Below are 20,876 nucleotides of genomic sequence, written 5' to 3' on the forward strand. Positions count from 1 at the left end.
GGAAACCAACACGGAAAGTCACTCGTGATTGGCTGGTAGAAGTGTTGCCATTGGTCACCCTGGGTCATTGCAGAACACACGTGGGGTAAACCCCTCCCACACAATATTAATAATAAAAATTAATATATAGTTGTTTCTAGTAATATATATAAAATAAATCATTATTTATTAGTAAGCTTTTACCAAAAGCAATGCAGTTAATTCAGACTATACATTCATGTGATGCTTGATGTTATAAGTGAACATATTGTACAGGGAAGAAAAAACATGAACGAGGTATATGTTGAGTCAAAGGTTTATTAACATACAGCACAAATATTGTACAAACACAACTAGCCTAGCCAGTGAAAAACTCAGGTGAAGCTTGAAATGTCTCTTTGCAGCCTCTGGGTCATATGTTCTTTGTGGGACTCTGTCCGAATCTGCCCCAGTGTGTAGACGTCTGTGGTGTGTAGACGTCTGTGGTGTGCAACTGTGAGATCCAGTGTAGCCTCTAGTCTTATTTGAAGTGTGGCACACAGGTCGGTGAGCTCCTGGCTGTGGAAGGATGGATCCATGTCATCTGTCCCGCTTCAATCAGCTGTAAACACAATCAGTACAATTAGCACAGTTCAATGAGAACATACACCTACATGTATCTGAAAAATGATTTAATGAATCTAACCTTTTCCTCTTTCTTCTCTGCCGACTCCTGAACTCCTCAATGCTGATGCAAGGTCCGTATGGATGAACTGGAAGCTCCGTCCTACTGGCTCATAGTGGGTCTTAGTAAGTCATAGTACAGGCAGCTGGAAAACAACATGCGTAACATGGGTTTATTATTAGTAAACGGAAATAGCCTCGCTGCATCACCGTTGGAGGATCCACAGTAAAATTCCTAAAGAAATCCTGAACAGATACTTACGTACAATGGCGTCGTTTTCCCGCATTGCAAATGTGGACTTTCAGCGAGTCTCTGCGTAATGTGCAGTGACTGCGTCCTTGTGTGCGGGAATCAGGCTGTGAAATCACAATGATGAAAAAGATCAGAAAGTAAAGCTGGAGGATGTATTTTAAACAGCACAGCTCTTCTTTATCATACCCTCGCTCCGCCGGCCATTTTCATCAGAGCTGTGAAGAGACCGAGAGTGTTACGGTTTGTGGAAGGAGATGGACCCAGGATGCAGAGGTAACAAACAAAAAGGTATTTAATATAAAAAGAGTCTTTAAACAAGACAAAAACAAACAGGAACACTAACACAAGTAACTCTGGCGTCAAGGCGCACGGAGAACAAGGAACGAGGAAGCTGGTCGAGACAGCAGGAACAAACAAACAAACCTTATCTGACCCGTGTGGAAACAGGTAGAAAACAACGAGTACAAACCGACGAGGACAAAGGGAAACACAGAGGCTTAAATACAGAGGAAAGGGGGGGGGGAATTACGCACAGGTGAAACACATGAGGATTGGGCACGACAATCAACCACAGGAAGTAAAGACCGAAACATACACAAGGGACAGATACTACAAAATAAAACAGGAAACAGAAAATACACTGATGGGACTGAATTTAACAAATTAAAATGACAGGATGTCACAGAGAGCTTCTTACAAAAATAAAAAACGAGAAAAAAGTCACAGAGAACAAACTGTTCAATTTAATTAGTTCATACCTATTTAAACATGCACTAACTCCGCTAAAGCACTCGATGCTTTAATCTACTTTTAGCAACTGTCGCGCTAATCCCACAGTGGTTCACACATTTTTCAAATCTAAGAGTTAGCTTAGCAGTTAGCAATAGCTTCGCCTTACCTTAATTCATGGACTGTGCGCCTGTCTTCTCCGTCTCAACTCCTTCACACTGGGCCCGCGGCTTTGCTTTCCCACGCACTCATCTTCTCCTCCAGGGAAACAGTGTCGTGTCGATTTCAGCAAGTTATTTATCCCGAAAACAGAGTCACTCGTACGGAACAAACTTAAGGCTGAATTATAGTCCTGCGACTGCAACCGCGGAAGGCCACGCAGCTGCATCGACGGACTCGTTTTGGTTTATACTTCTCTAACATGCTGCGCGTGTTGCAACGCAATTCACCGCCAGAACCCTAGGCGGAGTAACGTTTTTTTTCAAAGACAAAACACACAAAGAAGAAACGTCTTCTTCTTCTTCGTCGACTGTTTATTTACATCGCCACTCCGGCTCCTCATAGCCTATTTCTGGCTGACAAATCGGCCAGTCAGTGACGGGTTATACAAGTGGTCATACTTTCGGATCTCTTCTGCCAAGTGCTCTTCTATTTGGTCCATATTTGTTCTTCTAAATCTTCCGTGATTTCCGCGTATTGTAGGGCATGAAACCGGAAACTAGACTCCGGACGGGATGTAGTAAGCAGACCAATCACAAGCCTTGCGGGCTGCGTGAGGCTCGCGTCGCTTTGTCGTGTAGTTAGAAAAATTGGCGGACGCACGCAAGCCCGCATAGGGCACGAAAGGGGCGTGTTGCGTGTCTTGCGTGAGTGCGTGCGTGCAACCCGACTATAATTCGGCCTTTAACACGATCCTCTCATGTCTGCGGCAGACAGACTCTGCATTCACGAGGCTGTGATTGGACAATCCCATCAGGTGATGACGCAAACGACTGACGTCACTTCTTCAGAGTAAAGCTTCACAACTGTCCTTTTCATCTTAAAGCAGCGGTTAAAACAGCTTTTAAATTTAAATTTGATATGGGATGAGTATGTGACTAAGGACCGGTTTATTCTTTCTGGTTTTAAGTTATTGTACTTACCTGATTGTTGCTGTTCTGTGTTTGTATTCTCATAGTTGAATGCACATATTGTAAGTCGCTTGGATAAAATTGTTTAGTGTTTTAATGGAATACTGAGAAAGTTTAATAAGAAGTTCAAATTATGAGGGAATTTCCAGTATTTTGGGAGGACAGATATTTTTATGGAAAGCCAGTAGAAGTTTGGAGCTTACAGGACACAGACAAATCATATCCAACATCATTTCTGCCTGTTGAGCGGATTGCTGGTAGATGTGTGGTTAACACATCCACTGTGCATTTAACCAGCACAATTGAAAAAGTGATTGTAATCATGCCACTGTGTACAGTGGTTGAGATTTAGGATTGTGTTTTGGATAATAATAAAATGCTGAAATAATGGGCATTGTTTCAATTTATTTTTCATAGCATTGATTTTGCTCGTGGTGTACAATGTAATTAATTATAGCACACTTACTTACTTAAGATCAATTTACAATTTCAGGTTTTATATTCATTTTAAGCCTGGTGTACTTACTCAAGATAGTTTAGAAAAAGGTGTTATCTGCTCCGAGGGAAACTATCCTGATTTGCATTTGTAAAGCGCAGAGCATTGGCATTTGCATGTGAAAGCCTCCCCTAGGCTTAGGAGAAGGGGGGTCACCTCCCAACATTCTCAGGCTTGTAAAACGGCTAGACACTGGTAACACAAATTTCTCCAAGAATTTCCTATGACATTTACTGGCACAAATTCTTCTTTTCATGCAGTGTAGGCTAACTCTTAGATCTGAAAAACGTGTTAACAACTGTGGGATTAGCGCGAAAGTTGCTAAAAGTAGAATTAAGCATCGAGTGCTTTAGCGGAACTAGTGCATGTTTAAATATGTATGAACTACTTAAATCTAACAGTTTGTTCTCGTTAAGTTTTTCCCAAAACGTTACTTTTTCTCGGGTTGTATTTTTCTTCACAGCTCTGATTCAAATGGCGGCGCAACGAACCGGAGCAACAGTAAGATTAAGAAGAGGTGTGCTGTTTAAAATACATCCTCCAGTTTACTTTATCTGATCTTTTTCATCGTTTTGTTTTCACAGCCTGGTTCCCGCACACAAGGAAGCAGTCACTACACATTACGCCGAGACTCGCTGAAAGTACGGATTTTCAGTGATTGTGTATTATTTAAAATAATTTATTGAGTGGTGACTGGTACAATGTGTAGGGTTAAAAATAGTGCCTAATAAATGTCTTTTTAAAAAATCTGTATCTCTATCTCTGTTTCTCTCTCTTTCTTAAACTGCTCTCAAAGCCACTCAATGCCATCCATTCTCACAATGTTTTTATTTCATAGGTAGGACTTAAAGTTGTTGAATAAGAATTTTTTGTTCAGGGGCTGCGGTAGAGTATAGACCTCTCTTCCCCAATGGGAGACAGTAAAATGCGACTAATTAGTGAGATACTCACGCAGATGACTTAACAACTTTCACAGCTGTTTGTCAGCAGTGTGTTTCGTTCAGTTGGTCAATCACTTGAACAGTGAATCAGTGGTTGAAGGATCAAACCAAGTGATGGCAGAAGTTTTATTTTTGCCTTTTACTGCTGCTGCTAAATAGAAACATACTGACTCCTCTCTCTCTAATAGGGGCTGAATTCAAAACACATGCATGCATTAACCCCTCCTCCACCCCAATCTCCTCCAATATTCATCAGAATATTCATCACCTCTTCAGAATCCCGACCTCAACTGATCGTATGCTTAATCCCACATTGTGTTGGCAGCGATCATGGACCTTGATGATGGATCCCAATAGTATCAGTGGATCGTAACAATGGATCGTGGATTACGGCGACACCCGATCATGATGGCAGCTGATCGCGGACTGAAAACCTACAAGACTGCCTAACAATATACCTATTACTCGTGGCCTCCATTGCACTTTTGTCCATCCTGGAAGAGGGCTCCCTCTTCCTGAGGTTTCTATGTTTTTCCTGTCAAAAGGTTTTTTTTAGTTTTTCCTTACTCTTGTTGAGGGTTAAGGTCAGAGGATGTCACACTTAGTGAAGTCCAATAGGACAATGCTCATGAATATGAGCCATCCAAAACAATGGATTGACTGATGAACCACCACCAGTGTCTACACCCCAGGGGATATTCCTGTTCGATGTTCTGCTCCACCCCATCTTATCCGTTTTTTATATGATACCGGTGCTTAACCGATACTTTTAAAACGATACCGGTGCCTAAACCGATACTTAAAAAAATGCAGACGCTTTTGTGAAACCTTTCTCGTCGTGGTCTTCGCTCCTCCCGCCCCCAGCCTTTCCAAGCCAACCCGCCGCCGGGGTCAGCCAGCGCCAGGGAGAGGTCTCGCGAGGAGATCCTCCCACACCTGCACGGAAGCCTTGATGCACGTGTAACGCGGCCAGCGCGGAGACAAGAGTTTGTCCACCGGCAGCCGCGCCTGACTCATGCAGGGGCCTGACGGGAGGTGCCACTTCCTGTGAAGGAAGGAGTGGAAGTGTGAGGAGGCAGGAGGAACGAAGACCTCAGTCTTCAATTGGCTCAGGCACCGAAATGAAGCACAGAAATCTGTGTTGCATTTCGGTCCGGGTAGGTACCGGTTGTATTGGAACCGGTTCTCGGTACCCAACCCTACTCCTGATTGAACTGCTATCATGATCCACCATCAGATGCTACCTCCATCACGGTCCACCACCACTATCCATGATCGGCAGCCAACATGATTTAGGATTCTCCAATATGATCACGATCAGCCAAGGATCTGCCATTACGATCACAGCCTTTGATTCCCGATTCACCATCATGATCCATGATGTGGCCAGAACTGCGGCCCTGGATCAACAAACGATAAAGCACAAGGACTTCGGGGTAGAAGTCAAGTCAGTGGGATTCATTGATGAGACCTAAAGGTCTTTAATGTGATCATGAGGGAGGAGAGGAAAGAGAAACTCCATGTGTTGTGTGTCCCCCGAACATTCTAAACCTATAGCAGCATAACTAAGAGCAGGTCCAAGACAACCTGAGCCACCTCTAACGATAATCTTATCATAAAGGAAGGTTTTAAGCCTACTCTTAAATGTACAGAGGGTGTCTGCCTCCTGAACTGAAAGTGAAAGATGATTCGACAGGAGAGAAGCTTGACAGCTGAAAGCTCTGGCTCCACTTTTAGAGACTTGAGGGACGACACGTAAACCGTAATTCTTGGAGCGCAGTGCTCTAGTGCAGGCCTATTCAACTAGCGACCCCAGGGCCGGATGCGGCCCGTTTGAATTTAACTATGGCCCTCAAGACTACCTGCAAATCAGTTTAGCTTGGTAAAAAAAATAAAAAAAATAACGGACATCTAACCCAGAGCCATTGAGTTCCACATTTGCCTCAACCGAACCTGTATGGTTACGTCCATAGACTGTGTTACGTCTGTTGCCGCAGCCCACTACTCACTATGGCTCTGGTCTGGCTGCCCACTGAAACACATGCGCTAGCTAACGCTACCAAGAAGCTGCGAAATGTCTCTTTCAAAGCCGAAGCGTCGTAAAGTTGACGTTGAAAACCGCCAATTCCAAAGTGAATGGGCAGAAAAGTATTTATTTACTTTGCCCACCGTAATGGGCAAGAAGCCAATGTGTTTATTGTGCAGCGAATCCATTGCTGTGATGAAAGAATACGATGTGAAGAGGCACTACAAGTCGGATCATGGCTCATTTTCGAACAGTTTTCTGAGGGCTCGGATGAACGGAGGAGGAAAGTAAACGGACTGTTGGCATCTTTTCAACGAGGTCAGTGTGCCCTTAGTCGCTTTTGGACGGAACAAGAGAGAGCCATGATAGCATCTCTACGCGTAGCCTGGACACTAACCAGGCAGATGAGGCCCTTTACCGAATCAGATACTGTTAAAGACTGCATGCTTGAAGTTATTGATGAGATGGTTGAAGCGTCACTTCAGCCATTAAAAAAGTGCCTCACTCGGACACATCAACTCTCCGCAGACTGGAGCTACTGCCAACGGATGTCGCGGGGAAGCTTTTGGAAAACCTTCGTAAAGCAGAGTTCATGTCTATCGCTGTGGATGAATCGACTGACCGTACCGACGTGGCCCAGCTCTGCATATATGTGAAGTTTTATGATTTGCACTTTCGGGAGGAACTACTGGGGCTCGTTCCGCTGGAGGGACACACTACAGGTGAAGTGATCTTCCAAAAGATTTTCACGTTTTTTAATAATGCATGAACTGGATTTACAAAAAGTCTGCTTGTTGGTTACGGATGTAGCTCCGGCTATGACCGGTAGAGTGAAAGGGCTGGTGGCTATGACCGGTAGAGTGAAAGTGTCAAGTCTCGTCCGGTCCGATAAATTGTTTCCCCCTGGGTGGTCATTATTTATAATCTGTGTGGTGTGTCCCTACTCATCTCTCCTCTCGTTTCAGACTCCTCACTCCCTCCCTCGTGTGTGTTCCACCCTGGTGATTGTCAGCTCCTCCCCGATTGGTTGCACCTGTTCCTATTCACCCGGTGTATTTAGTCTGTGTGTTCCTGTGTCGCGTTGCCAGTTCGTTTTTGTATCTTCATGTTCTTAGCCTCCCAGCATTTTTCTCTGATTGCTCTCTAGTTGCCGACCCCTGCCTGTTTAACGATTTACGTCTCTGCCTTTTCCCTGCCGGATACTCTGCACCTTCGCCGACTGCCTGCCCGTGTACCGACCTTGGACCTTAACTATTACGAACTCTGCCGCTGCCTGCCTTCTGTTGGATTGACGTACTCGTGTTTGGACTGCCTTTACGTGTACCATATTCAAGAAGTAAAGTTTGTTAACTGCTCCTACCTGTGCCTCCGTGTCGTGCTATTGGATCCTCACACCTTACTGCAACCTTTACAGAAAGGGCTGGTGGCCAGGTTGGCAACCGTGGCCCCGCATATGCAGTTTTTACACTGCATCATTCATCACTAACTTCACTGAGAGATTCCAAGGCTTCAGTATTCCTATTGAGGTACTGCAGTTTGCTCGTGACCCATTCTCCATCAAACCTGAGGCAGACTTCTGTGTAAAAGCAAAAGAGGTAATGTCTTGCATTGATAAGAGCATCCTTCAGATGGAAATGGTTGATGTCCAGTCCTCATTTGCTTTAAAGCAGCACTTGCTTTCTGAGGGTGCAGTGAACTTTTGGTGTAACCATGTTAGCCAATACCAGTACCCCACAATCAGGAAAGTGGTGCTGCTAATACTAACAATGTTTGGATCTACCTACACGTGTGAGTCTTGCTTTTCTCACATGAATGCAATTAAAACAAGGGCACGTTGCTCCATGACCAATGAAAAGCTACAAGAGTGTCTCAGGGTTGCCCTGACTACTTATGAGCCAAACTATGTTGAAATTGCCAAATCAAGGCAGTGTAATTTCTCTCACTGAGTTAAACAGGCTCGAAACATCAGAGTTCTGATAAGTTAAGCTTGTTGTGTAGTATTAAAATACTCTGAGGCATGTGATGCTATCAAACTGTAAATGCACAGACTACAAATATATGTTATGGTTCAAGAGGCTCCATTTTGGTTTGACTGGAGTTTTAGTTCTTACCAACAAATATGGTCATGAACCTGCTATCCGCACCTTATTTTTGCTTGTTTATGAGTTGGCCCATTTTTTGTTAATATGGTGGATCCTATTTTACCAGATTCATCTGGCTGTTTGTGTTCATGGATATGAACCTGCAAAGCACCTTATTTATGCTTGTAAATGTTGTTGAAGACGTATTTACTATTATTGTGAAGGATACTGTTTCAAGATGTTCAGTTCACATTATGTATTTTGGGACATGAACCTGCTGTAACTACCTAATTTCTGCTTCGAATTGTTTTTGTTTCCTCAACAGGCTCAATTATTGTTAATCTGATATCTGAATACTATTATACTATTTTCAAATTGTTTTCTAAATTTCTGGATATGGACATGTCAGAAAAACACAAATTTTTTTTACTCACTTGGAAAGTGTAATTTCATTTAGAAATCACTTTGTAACAGTATTTGAATTGACAGCTGGTTGTGCTCTTAGGGATAAACTTGATTTTAAAAGTTATTGTTTTGTCCTGTATACCCAGATGCAGCATCCCAATACTGCTCTTAAAGAGTGAAGCAATGTGCAAATTTCAGATTAGAGGGAGTGTGAAATGAGAGGTGTCAGGCTCCTCTCTATGTTGTCAAAAACAAGTTTGGGATTCCTAATGCAGCTGAACCTAAAATCTTATACTGGTGGAAACTGATACTGCTTTGGAGGAAGAAATCCTTCTTAAACTGATAGAAGCCAATCCTGACATATGTTTGACAGTATGTGACAGCACCTGTGATGAAGGTACGTTTAAATATTAAATTATTTCTAATAGACACTCAGGACTTTTCTGCTTTACAAATATTGTCACAGTGAGACCACTTTATGTCCCCGTCTGACTACTGTGAAAAATACAGATCTGCATCCTGGTGCCAAAACAGTTTTTTGTGGGTCTGGTTATGATTGCCCCATGCCACACAACGTCACAGTTTGCTATATCAAAAATGTTGACGTTCTAACCCTGACGTTTGAAATCCTGAAGTCCTGCTCCCCTTTTTTCGCTTTTCATTGATGTCATTGATGCAATAATTTTATCAATGTGCAAACAGTTGTCTTTATGGAGGATCCCTCTTTCTGCAGCTCTGCTTCTTGCTCCGACCTTTCTATAATACACTGAATTACTTTTATCCTTAGTCTGAATAGACAAGTTTTGGTATATTAATGACCAAAAGATTTATTCTGGTCTAACATAAATTCAAAAGTAGCAATTGAAAATAACCGGCAACTAAGTTCTGTCCAGTCTCTTTCGTCTTTTTCTCATGTGTTTTTCTCCATTTGGCAGCTCTCCTGTCGGCTGCCCTTTTAATCCAGGGAGAGTATTTAGCCAACCAACCTCAGTTGTGTTTATTAACACTTCCTGGTTCAGCAGGAGGTGATCACAAAACCACCTCCACATACACATGGCCACCTGCAGGAACAGGCGTCGCCGTCCCAGTTTACACAATCTGAGGACAGAATCGGGAGTCGACATCGTCGCCGACATCGATACGGGCACAGGACCCGTTGTCGGCATCGCAGCCTATATCGATCCAGGATCCGGCATATCCTTTTATCCAGGTAGATTAATTGGCCAAATAGCCTCAGCTGTGTCAATTAACTCTCCCTGGTTAAGCTGGAGGTGGTCACCTAACCACGTCCATAGAATCATTACATTATATACTCTTCCCCTTCGCTGAAGGATCCTTTTTCTCCAAAGGGCTATGTAATTTTACCAAATTTTTACTCCAATTAAATAGTTTTGTAGACAAAACATTTGGGGATTTGTGTTTATAGGCATTACATTTGCTTATAAATAGTAATGAGCATTCAACATCTTGTGTTATTTCAATGCCATAACTAAGCAATTACACTTTTCTCAATAACTTAACAGGAGCATTTCTATGCTGGGGAAAAGGGAGCAGGATATTTAGTCAACTTAATTAATCAACACGGGAAATTGTTGCAGCCCTAAAGCTGTTATTATTTTTCAATCATGCTGATAGTCACCTGCGAGGAACAGAGGGTAAGCAAACATACACCCTTGGTGTTGGCCGAGACCTGAAAATAATCAATTTGTTCTACATCATCGGGGACATAATGCTCGTCCCCTGCCAAGCCACCAGCTCTTCTGGTGCCCACTACGTGTTCAATCTGACTTACGAGTCCCTAGTCCAGCAAACAACACTCTAGAGCAGGGGTCGGCAACCTTTTTCACAATAAGTGCCAATGTGACATTTTCTTGTTAATTAGTGTGCCATATCAACAATATTTTTAACATTGAGTTTTATTATTGAACGACATTCATATATTCAACATGTCATTTATTTCCATCCAAATTGGCTATATATATATATATATAGAACAACACTTAAAAGAATCTGTATATCTCATTATTATGCAGAATTTCCCCAGCCCGTGACAGATTGCAGTGACGCCATTTCAAAACACTGCTTTCAGTAACTCATTAAAAAGTATTGCGTTGGACAACAAAGTGAACAAAGCAGATCAAACATAAATAACAGTACTAGGGTTATACAATAATGTGACCTCATGAAAACATCCAAATCTGAGTCAGAGAAAAAGAGGTGCACAAACAGCAACATATGCAAACACATGTGTAGGCCCTGCAACAAATACACTGATGCCTATCAGTCAGTGTGATCCCTGACCTTGATTTCCTTTGCTGAGCTCCATTATCTGGGGGTTGTAGTTAGTGACTTTAAGTTGCAGTCATGCTTCGGAGTGATCAGTGGTCAACGATTGCACGAGGGGTTGAGCACATTCTTCATGAGAATATCTGCTCACACAGATACGTTTACCCGAAGACTGTCAGGAAAGCCAGTGCAACGTTCCGGAGACAGTTGGACTTCTCCAGTAAAGATGTCCAGCAGGTGAAGATGAAGGTTCCGTGATCTTGCACTGCTGTGGTTTCCAGCTGTTTCCGTAGCTCTACAAACTTAGTCAACCACAGTGTTGAGCTCCTCAGCTCAATCAGCTGCATTTCCATGACCTGTGTATCCAACCAGTCTATCAGAGATAAATCAAATGCATGTCCATGAAAGTTTTCAGGCTTGATCAAGAAAGAGAACATAGGTCCATACCTCTGAAAGTACCCAAGCCGTGTTGTGAACTCCAGCTGGAGCTCGCTCACGCATTTGTAAATTTCAGCGATTCCAATGCTGTGCTGCGATGACAACTCCCTTACGTGTCTGAAGTAGCGGAAAGTGGACTTATTAACATCACCTGCAAATATTGCTAACTTGCCGACAAAAGCTGTCTATGTGTTGAACATGTCCAAAACAGTTTGCCCTGCACCTTGCAGCTGGATATCGAGCTCGTTGAGATGCCCGTAATATCTGTGAGAAACATGAGTTTCACAACCCACTTCTCGTCCTCAAGTTCTGGGTAGTCTTGGCCCTTTTCAGCCAGGAAGGCCTTGATGGCATCAAAGCAGCCGACAAACCGCTCCATAACTTTTCCGCAGCTTAGCCAGCAAACCACTGAGAGGAGAGGGATGTCTTTCTACGCACAGTCCATTTCCTCAAGCAGCGACTGGAACTGTTGGATGCGTCAGTGAAGATCGCTTAACTATAAAGTTAATCAATTTTACCACTGTAGCGATTACCTCATTAAGATCTGAATTCAACATCTTTGCACAGAGATTTTCTTGGTGTATTATGCAAAGGAGTTTCATGATGAGGTGACCGATTTTTTCTTCTATTAATCTGACTGCTCCCCTCTGTCTCCCGACCACGGCGGGGGCGCCATCTTTTGTTACTCCAAAAATCTTACCGATGTCAATCCCTCGATCCTCATAAACACCCTGGCTATGTCCTCACTTTAAGCAGCAGAGCTCCTCTCTTACAGTCGAATCACAGTATTTTGCCATGACTGCCAAGCGGTACGTCGTTCACGTCAATCCTCTCATCAAGCGTATTGCAAAATACCACTTAATCTTTTAACCCAGCTGTTTGCTGCGCCCTTACATTTTCTGCTATTTATTCAATGCGTCGCTCAACCCTTCGAGCTGATTTGGGGATGTCTCTGATTCTTGATTTGATTGTCTCTTGGTTTGGTAGTCCTTCAAAAAGAAAGAGAGGAAAGCCTTCTTTATATATTCGCCATCAGTAAATGGCTTTCCATGCTTGTTCAGTCCCATGGTTTTTGGCAGTGGCAAATATTTTGAGAGAGTTGGCCTGCTTCTCATACCTGGACACTGCATGTTTGATTCTCCCTTGTCTGCCTGGTCTTTGAAAGTTTTTTCGTGTTTTGTCTCAAAGTGGCGCTTAACACTGGACGTTCGGCAAACAACATTTTCTAAACATAACGTGTACACAGCACGGTCCTTATTAAAAACTAAGTCATAGTCTTCTTCCCATGAGGGCTGAAATGCCCAGGCTTCCAGTTTTTAGACAGCGGACATGCCATTGCTAATACACCTGAGCGGCTGCACTTTGCAGAGATTCATGTGAAAAACTGCGAGCAGAGCCGGCTGTGAGGCTTCTTATTATTATTATTTCATGGCGATTGACATCCAGCTTATGGTGTATTACTGTCTTCTAGTGGCTGGGAGGTGTTAACATCAGTCAAGCTAAATAAGACAGGCTGCATGACGGCAAAACCTTTGAACATTTCGTTAATAGGAAATCGATTGCGTGCCAATGATTATGGTGCCTTAGGTTGCCGACCCCTGGTCTACGCTGAGGGATTTTTATATCTAACTCAGAGGCACCACATTCAACCCTCATCGACTTCAACCCCTTTGCGTATTTCACCAGTGGCAAGACCTAGGACACAATGTGATTTAGGAATGCATGCTTTAAGCTTAACTATCCAATTGGATTGGAACACTTACATGTAACATAGAGTGACAGCAATTCTAGTCTTTCACGGATGTGCGGTTGGAAGGGGTAACACAAGTAGAGGAATATATATGTGGATGCTGGGGGAGACATCATTAGACTAGGTGGTGACAATAGCTCATGTCACTCTGTAAGCGTTTATATATCGTTGCTGTTATGGAACTTGTAGGAGCCGCATTTAAGTTAATTTTTATGTTTGTAATATATTTTCATGTTTGTAATGAGGCATGCACAATTGTGCACGCCTCCACATTTGAGGAGGATGCCCCTATAAGTTGGTGGGAATGGTGCATGGTGGGAGAGAGAAAGTGGGTGACAGCAGATACCGTCTTTGACCTCAGCTTCAGAGGTATGAAAGTGTCAGCGCTGGCAACGCTACAGTGAAACCCTGAAATAATTGCAGCTTATCTTTGTATTATGTTTATGTTACAATAAATTCTAAGCAACAAAAAAAATGTGCTCTCTCTGGATCTCTTTTTGGAAACAAGGCTGCGAGTCTGACACACTGCAGCTGAACACTCTATGTGGTAAAGACAATAGGACACTGAAATAAGGAAGACCCTTTCAATTAAACTTCAGGAGTTTTTGACACTAAAGAACTTTTCTGGAAGCTGGTGAAAGGAAAACTCAGGCAGCAGTTGATATCTTATGCAGAATATTTTAATGTAGACTTGATACATCAAGGAGACCAGAAGGTGAAACGATATACAAATGCTGACAGAGTAACATGGGCAATTGTCACCCCCAAGTCTGATGATGTCTTTCACAGCATCCCCATATATCTTCCTCTACTTGCGTCACCTATTCTAACAGCACATCCATGAATGGCTAGAATTGCTGTCACTCTCTGTTACATGTAGGTGTTCCATCCTATTGGATGTTAAAAGTAAAGTATGCATTCCTAAATCACATTGTTTCTTTGCGTCTTGCCACTGGTGAAATACGCAAAAGAGTTAAAGTTGGTGAGAGTTGAAGTTCGTGTCTCTCTGTCTGGCACATCTGAGTTAGATATGAAAGTCCCTCAATGTAGACACTACAATGTACTGTTGGTTGGTCCTGTATCTATAACCTGACCTTGGATATTGCTTAGAGCAGTGGTTCTCAAATGGATGTAAATCCACCAAATAAGACCTCAGAGTAGAGTGGTTCTGGATCACAGTTCAAGATGTCTTACCGTCGTTGACCCATACACGTTCTCCTGTTGACAAGTCACTGAAAATGTTTGCACGGTGTCGCCTGTTGTAGTGTGCAGTATCTGACATCCACTTCTCCTTGCTGCTGTCAGGCAGTGTAGGTTCCTGATGAGAGGGAACAGTTGGAATCATGGTGCGTAAACGTCGGCCCATTAGAAGCTGAGCCGGGCTGTATCCATTTTGAAGAGGAGTGGCTCTATAAGCGAGTGGAGCCAGGTAGGGGTCATCTGCCTTTTCAGAAGGTTTTTCACCATCTGGACCGCCCGTTCTGCTTCGCCATTACTTTACGGGAACCTCGGGCTGCTGGTGACATGTCTTAATCCGTATGCAGCTGCAAACAAGGCAAAGGCCTGTCCAGGAAACTGAGGTCCGTTATCTGACATCTTTACCTCCGGATAGATTTTAGATGAGTGATGATGTAGGTGGACCTGGTGATAGATAAGAATGCAATCTCAAAATATCTCGTGAAGTAGTGGACGACAAGTAAGTACGTCTTACCTCACAGTTCAAAGAGGTCCGCCCCCAACCTCTGCCATGGTTGGTCAGGGCGCTCTGAGGGCATGAGTAGCTCATTGCGATTGTGTCTCTCTTGTATGCATGTTCTGCATTTGAGTACCATGTCGTTTATCTGCTGACCGAATCCCGGCCACCATACAGACCGGCGTGCACCTCGCTGTCCTTCATGAAGCTTGGCTAGCACATCGTTCCGCAGTATTACCAGCCGTGAGTCTTTCAGTAGCAAGCCATCTGCCACTGTAAGTGTGGCTCGCTCTAGCCAGTAGTTTTTCAGCACTGATTCCTGTTTTACATATGTCCACCATCCTTCTCTTCACAGCATCATGACCCGTGAGCAGACACTGTCAGCTTTGAGCTGCTCTTTCAGATTTTCTATGTGTGAGAGACTAGCAGACAGATTTTCAATGATACAGTCCACATATATGTTTGTCCTCTCCATCAGTTTGTTTTCATCTTGGGACATGCTCGCTTTCACAGGCGAGCGTGACAGTGTGTCCGCTGTCCAGAGTGACTTCCCTGGCAAATGTACGATTGTGTGTGAGTACCGCATGAGCCTCATTCTGAAGCGCTGAATGTTTGGCGGCAGAATATCGAGTGCTTGGGCTCAAAGTAGGCTGAGAAGGGGTTTATGTTTGGTCTCCAGGATGAAATGCTTTCCCAGGAAGAAATCGCGGAACCGTTCACAGGCCCTTTTAAACTTGTGCATAGAGTTGTTCAGTTCGAGAAAGTGACTGCGATGCATAAGCCACAGGACGCCATTCACTGTCAAACTTCTGGTGAATAATGCCTCCCAAGCCATATGATGATGCATCGGCTGATACTTTGGTGTCTCTGTTTGGTTCATACATGGCCAGCACTGAAGGAGAAGCAGGTGCCTCGTTCAGCTCCTTAAACAGCATTACCTGGTCCGTGTCTCACACCCAGGAGTTCTTGTTTGAGAGGAGGTCACGGAGTGCCTTGACTTTTTCCGCCAGCTGAGGAATGAATTTTCCAAGCTGGTTGACCATGCCGAGAAAACTCCTCATCTCACTCACATTTGAGGGCTCCTTCATCTCCGTGATGATGTGGCCCAAAAAGGCGATCTCGCTCTTGGAGAGTTCACACTTTTCCACATTCAGGGTGATGCCTGCTTTCTCCACTCTTTGCAGCACAGCATGGAGTCAAGTGTCATGCTCGTCTTGGTCAGTGACCACTCACTTCTTGAGTGAGAAAGGCACAGTGTTTGGTTTAATTTTGATATGATATGCCCGTTTCACCTCACCTAGCCTACTGCACAGTCTAGGGTAAGTCGATTTGAGAGTGTCAAAATCTATGCTATCACCACGTTTGAGCAGTCCAAGGGCTATAATGGCTGGAAATCCAAGCAAGATTTTTGACTACATAAACTTTCTGCATAGGCTGCTTGAGTCCACTCCTCAGCTGCAGTCTTGCGAACCCTGACACATCCAGCGGGATCTGTCCCAGACCCAGCAACAGTCTCTCTGCTTTCTGGACAACAGGCTGCTGTGCAATGGAAAATATGCTGTTCATATCAGTCTGTGACACAGCAGTGACATCCGCTCCGGTGTCGAGTTTGAACCTGATTGTGGTGTTCATTATTCTAATGTTAGCGGTCCATAAAGCTTTGTCGTACGTCACAGAACTCAGGAAGAAACTTTCATCCTACAGGAGAACGAGGTGTGGTTGGGTATGCGGAAGAAGGGCTGGGGGGTTAATGTAAAATGTAAAAAATTGGAAAAATGTGAGCATTGCAAAATATCTATTTTATGTTCTCACTTTGTATCATTGTTGCTCAATAAAAATTTTATAAAAAAAAAAAAAAAAAAAAAAAAGAAACTTTCATCCTCCTCCTCCGTCTCAATACCGTCCACGTTTTCGCCTGCACGACAGACATGCTGAAAGTGACTTTTTTTCCCACATGAATGACACTTTGCATCATTTGCAGGGCGCTCATGTCTACGAAGTGTGCAACAACATTTGTAGCACTGGGAGCTGTGTTTATTTCTACTTTGTCTGCTGAAGTGTGGCTTTGCTCCATCACTTTTGTATTTGTTGAAATTTGGCTTTTCTCGTTGCTTTCTGCCTTCAAACACTCCTCAGTGTGTTTTGTTGCTTTTTTATCTCTTCTGATTGTCTTTTTCCAGATTTAAACCCTTTACCATTTGCATGCATTCAGATAGCCTTGCATCAGCCAGTTCCACTACTATCCAATCTCTGATTAGCTTGTCATGCAATGTCCCATACAAATGCAGTGCGCTGCTAATGCATGTAGGACAGTTACAAAATCGTTGACTGTTTCATTTGCCTCCTTTTTGGGCATTTTTAACCAAGCTCATATACAATGTTCTTTCTAACAATGAAGAAAGACTCAAATCTGTCTCTAACTTTTGTGTATTCATGCTGGTCTGTAGCACTTGACGTCATCTGCTTCGTCTCCCATGCAGTATATGAAGGTGTTCACCTGGTTGTCTTCGGTGCTCGCAGACGAATTGCTTGTTTGACGGAATCTCTCCAATCTCTGTATCCTTTTTGTCCAGTCATTCGGCTTGGAAAAATCAAAGGGCTGTATGTTAAACGTAGCGCTGGGAGCATTAGCCCCCATGCTAAGCTGCTTCCCGGTCCTGCTCGTTATCACTCATCTAACTTCACCCAACACTTCTTCCGAACTTTTACCTACGCCCCTAGTAGTAGACCTTTTACGTGTCCTGCTTTAGCTACACAGCACTTGACACCATGTCGAGTTCACTTAATAATGCGCGTGAGAGAGACTGTGTACTAACGTTGACATGTTTATTTGGATGCCATACCCGACCATCTATTTTGTGAAGTGCAGGACTCCCTCCTACAGGAAAGTATCCCCAAAACATGTAACTGCCTGACACTCCCATGCTTCACAGTTTTGGCGATTTACTTTGACTTGCAGACCTCCCCCTCATTACCTGAAAAACCACCAAGCATTGAAAAAGTCACCGCTCCGAAATGGCCATAAAAAGGACTACACATGGACAAAGATATAACTGTTAAGAGAAAGTAGGTCAGGCCGGATTAATCCCTGGCCTGAAATTGGTGATGGGGGTGTGTGGAGGGCTGGGAGAGCACCCTCACCTGCACCACAGAGGATCAATCAGCGCAGGTGAGAGAGAGCTGTTAGCTGATTGGTCCTCGTGCTTAAAAGGCAGCGTCTGCGCTGCCTCATGACAGAACTCAGAGAACTCCAACAGGCGAGAAACACACGGGAAACTGTACGACTCAGGAAGAGACCAGAAGAGACTGAGCTGCAAAGCTAGTTGACTTTAATTGAAGTTTATTTCTATTAGTTCCTGTGTGACTGATCTAATAAATATGTTGAAGTCCGAATGATTCGTCTCTGGCTGCTGTGGTGAGAGCCCCGTAGCAAGGTCTACTGCCACAACCTCTGACCCAATGGAATTGTGAGAAAGTGAATTAAAGGGAAATAATCTGTCTGTAAAAAATGTTTGCGTAACACCCAAGTAATGGTCCTATTGACTTGCCAAATTATAGTTTAACATAAAATCTTTGGTGTGGGTAAAATTAGTCTGAATGATTTCAACCTAAATATATGTTAACTTAAATTGTAATTATTCTCACTAAAATACATCTCTTACAGTCCCAGAGCATTGTGAAAAAAGGGAAGCAGTTGTGTTTTGCCTCATTCTCCTTGGGGAACAGCAAGAAGAGCTCTTGCAAGAGTTCCAGGTATGTTATTAAATGATTGATCAAATCAATGTCTTAACATGGTTGCACATCCTCTCATCTCATCTGATGCTATTCATCTAATTTTATTCACATATCTGTACTTTTGTAAATTGATGATTGAAAATTGCATACGTTTTCCCAAATTGTTGGGATGAACGATCAATTATGGACCAATAACAATTTTTTTTTTTTTATACTTTATTTTTAAAGAAACAAAGTTACAATGAAACATACATAGATACAAGGAACAAAAAGTTGGTCACCTATACATTTATACTGATGGTACTGATGGTTTTACTGTGTAAATGTCAATTCACACAGTAACAGATCAGTGATGATCCTGTGAGGTCACGAACACAATCCATTTATCCTAATACTGCAAAAATGTATCAAACTATAGATTCAGCGAAAAAGTAATTCTCTCCATATTCTGAATATCAGTTACAATATCTATCCAGTCAGTCTCTGTTGGGGGTTCGGCCTTTAGCCATTTTTCGTGTAACAGCTTTCTTGCTGGCTGTTAATAATATCTTTAACAAATATTTGTCTTGCACCAGTATCAGAGCTGCGATGTTGCCCAAATAAACTGCAGAAAAGGAACAGTCAAATCCATCTCCAAAAACAGTCTGTGTTACTTGTATTACCACCTGCCAGTATAGCTGAATGGCTGGGCAGCTCCAAAATATATGGAAATGATCTGCCAGCTGATCTCCACATTTCCTCCAGCATAGACCCGTTCCTGCCTCACCTGTTTGTACACATTTTAATTTGGGGGTTATGAAATATCGTATCAGATTCCGCCAACAGAATTCCCTCCCAAGCTCCGAGCTGATGGAAGTGGACTGCACAGAGCACATATTTGACCAGTCTTCCGCCGAAATGTCAAGTCCAGATTCTTTCTCTCATTTTAATCTAACCTTATCTGTTGAGTGTTTTCTACTGGATGAATACTTGAGTATAATTTTGAAACAAGTTTCCTGTTGTCCGTATTTGTAAACATGTCAATAAATATGTCAATTAAATTGGCACCACATTTCTCCCTGGATTTAATCTCATTATTAAAGTAGGTCCTGGTTTGTAAATACCTAAAAAACTCCAGTTTTTCCAAACCATACATCTCTGAAATTTTCTGAAAATATCCAGTTCTCCCTTTGATGAAAATGAACAGTAAGAAGTGATGCCAATTCTATGCCAATACCTAAACCTCCAATCAATCCCTGCCGTCTGAAAGTCCGGGTCAAAAGCGACCCATCTCAACAGTCTAGACCATCTTTCAAATAGTGGTGATCTACATTCCTTAAACCAGATTCTAAGAGGAACTTTAGTCTAATGATTTAAACTTTTAACATGCCTTTCATACAAGATTTTGCTAGCTAATATGGATTGTAACAGTATATCTAGCTGTGAGGTTTCCAAATCTTTCCATTTTGCTTTATACACTGGATTACAGCAACATGCTAGTGGTCTTAATTGCGCCGCCTTGTAATAATCTGTTAAACATGGTAATGATCTACCCCCTTTTTCTTTAGAAAGTTGCGGTGTTTTGAATTGAAAAGTTGCGGTGTCTTGGTCTTCTACCCCCCCATATGAATCTTGATATCCACTTATCCCATTCATTAAATTGTTGCAGTGCTACTACAGCCGGCAAGGATTGGAAGAGATATAAGAGTCAAAGGAGTACATTCATTTTTATCGTTTCTATTCTATTTTGCATATCTAAGGGCAGTTGGGACCACCTGTCGATATCTGCCTTGATGTTTTTACTTATAGGGCCATAATTGCTATCATGTCTTTTTTTATGGAAATGTCTTTAGGTATTTGAATTCCCAAATATTTAATGTCTGATGAGGTCCATTTGAAACCAAATCTATTTAGCTAGCATGTCTTTCTGAGGGCTGTAGTTATAACTTAGAGTTTGCGTTTTTTGCACATTTAATTTATATCCAGAGTAAGTTCCAAAATCTCTTAGCGAGGACATTAGTCTCAGAATGCTAACATCTGGTGTCGTAATAAAGAGCAAAACATCATCTGTGTTGGGCCAGAGCCCAGCGGGGTGCCACCAGACACTGGAGCCGAGAGGAACAAAGGGTTGTTAAACTTTGGGCGGGAAAACATCCTCCTGCAGGCTCAAGAATCTCCCCCTGGTGGTGGAAAAATGTCCTGGGGTTTTCCCAGAAAACCCTGCTCAGTTCCAAGCCCCGCCCACTCAGATCCATTTCTGACACTCAATTGGCTTAAAGCCAGCATCATCCT

The 20,876-nt window shown here is 42.9% G+C and overlaps 1 long non-coding RNA gene across 2 annotated transcripts; it reads right to left on the reverse strand.

Moving 5' to 3' along the window:
* Window positions 1-314: 314 nt before the first annotated feature.
* On the reverse strand, window positions 315-1,574 carry LOC128440715 (uncharacterized). 2 transcript variants are annotated; one of them, XR_008338562.1, is made up of 5 exons: window positions 1,319-1,574; window positions 1,082-1,110; window positions 905-999; window positions 665-788; window positions 315-580 (listed from the first exon to the last, which is right to left on the reverse strand). It is a non-coding gene; the product is annotated as an uncharacterized LOC128440715 (long non-coding RNA). The 2 variants fall into 2 exon arrangements; XR_008338561.1 differs by having other exon boundaries at window positions 1,082-1,574.
* Between the last annotated feature and the right edge of the window lie 19,302 nt (window positions 1,575-20,876).

The sequence above is a fragment of the Pleuronectes platessa genome, chromosome 5 (assembly GCF_947347685.1).
Source record: "Pleuronectes platessa chromosome 5, fPlePla1.1, whole genome shotgun sequence".
Taxonomy (NCBI): Eukaryota; Metazoa; Chordata; class Actinopteri; order Pleuronectiformes; family Pleuronectidae; genus Pleuronectes; species Pleuronectes platessa.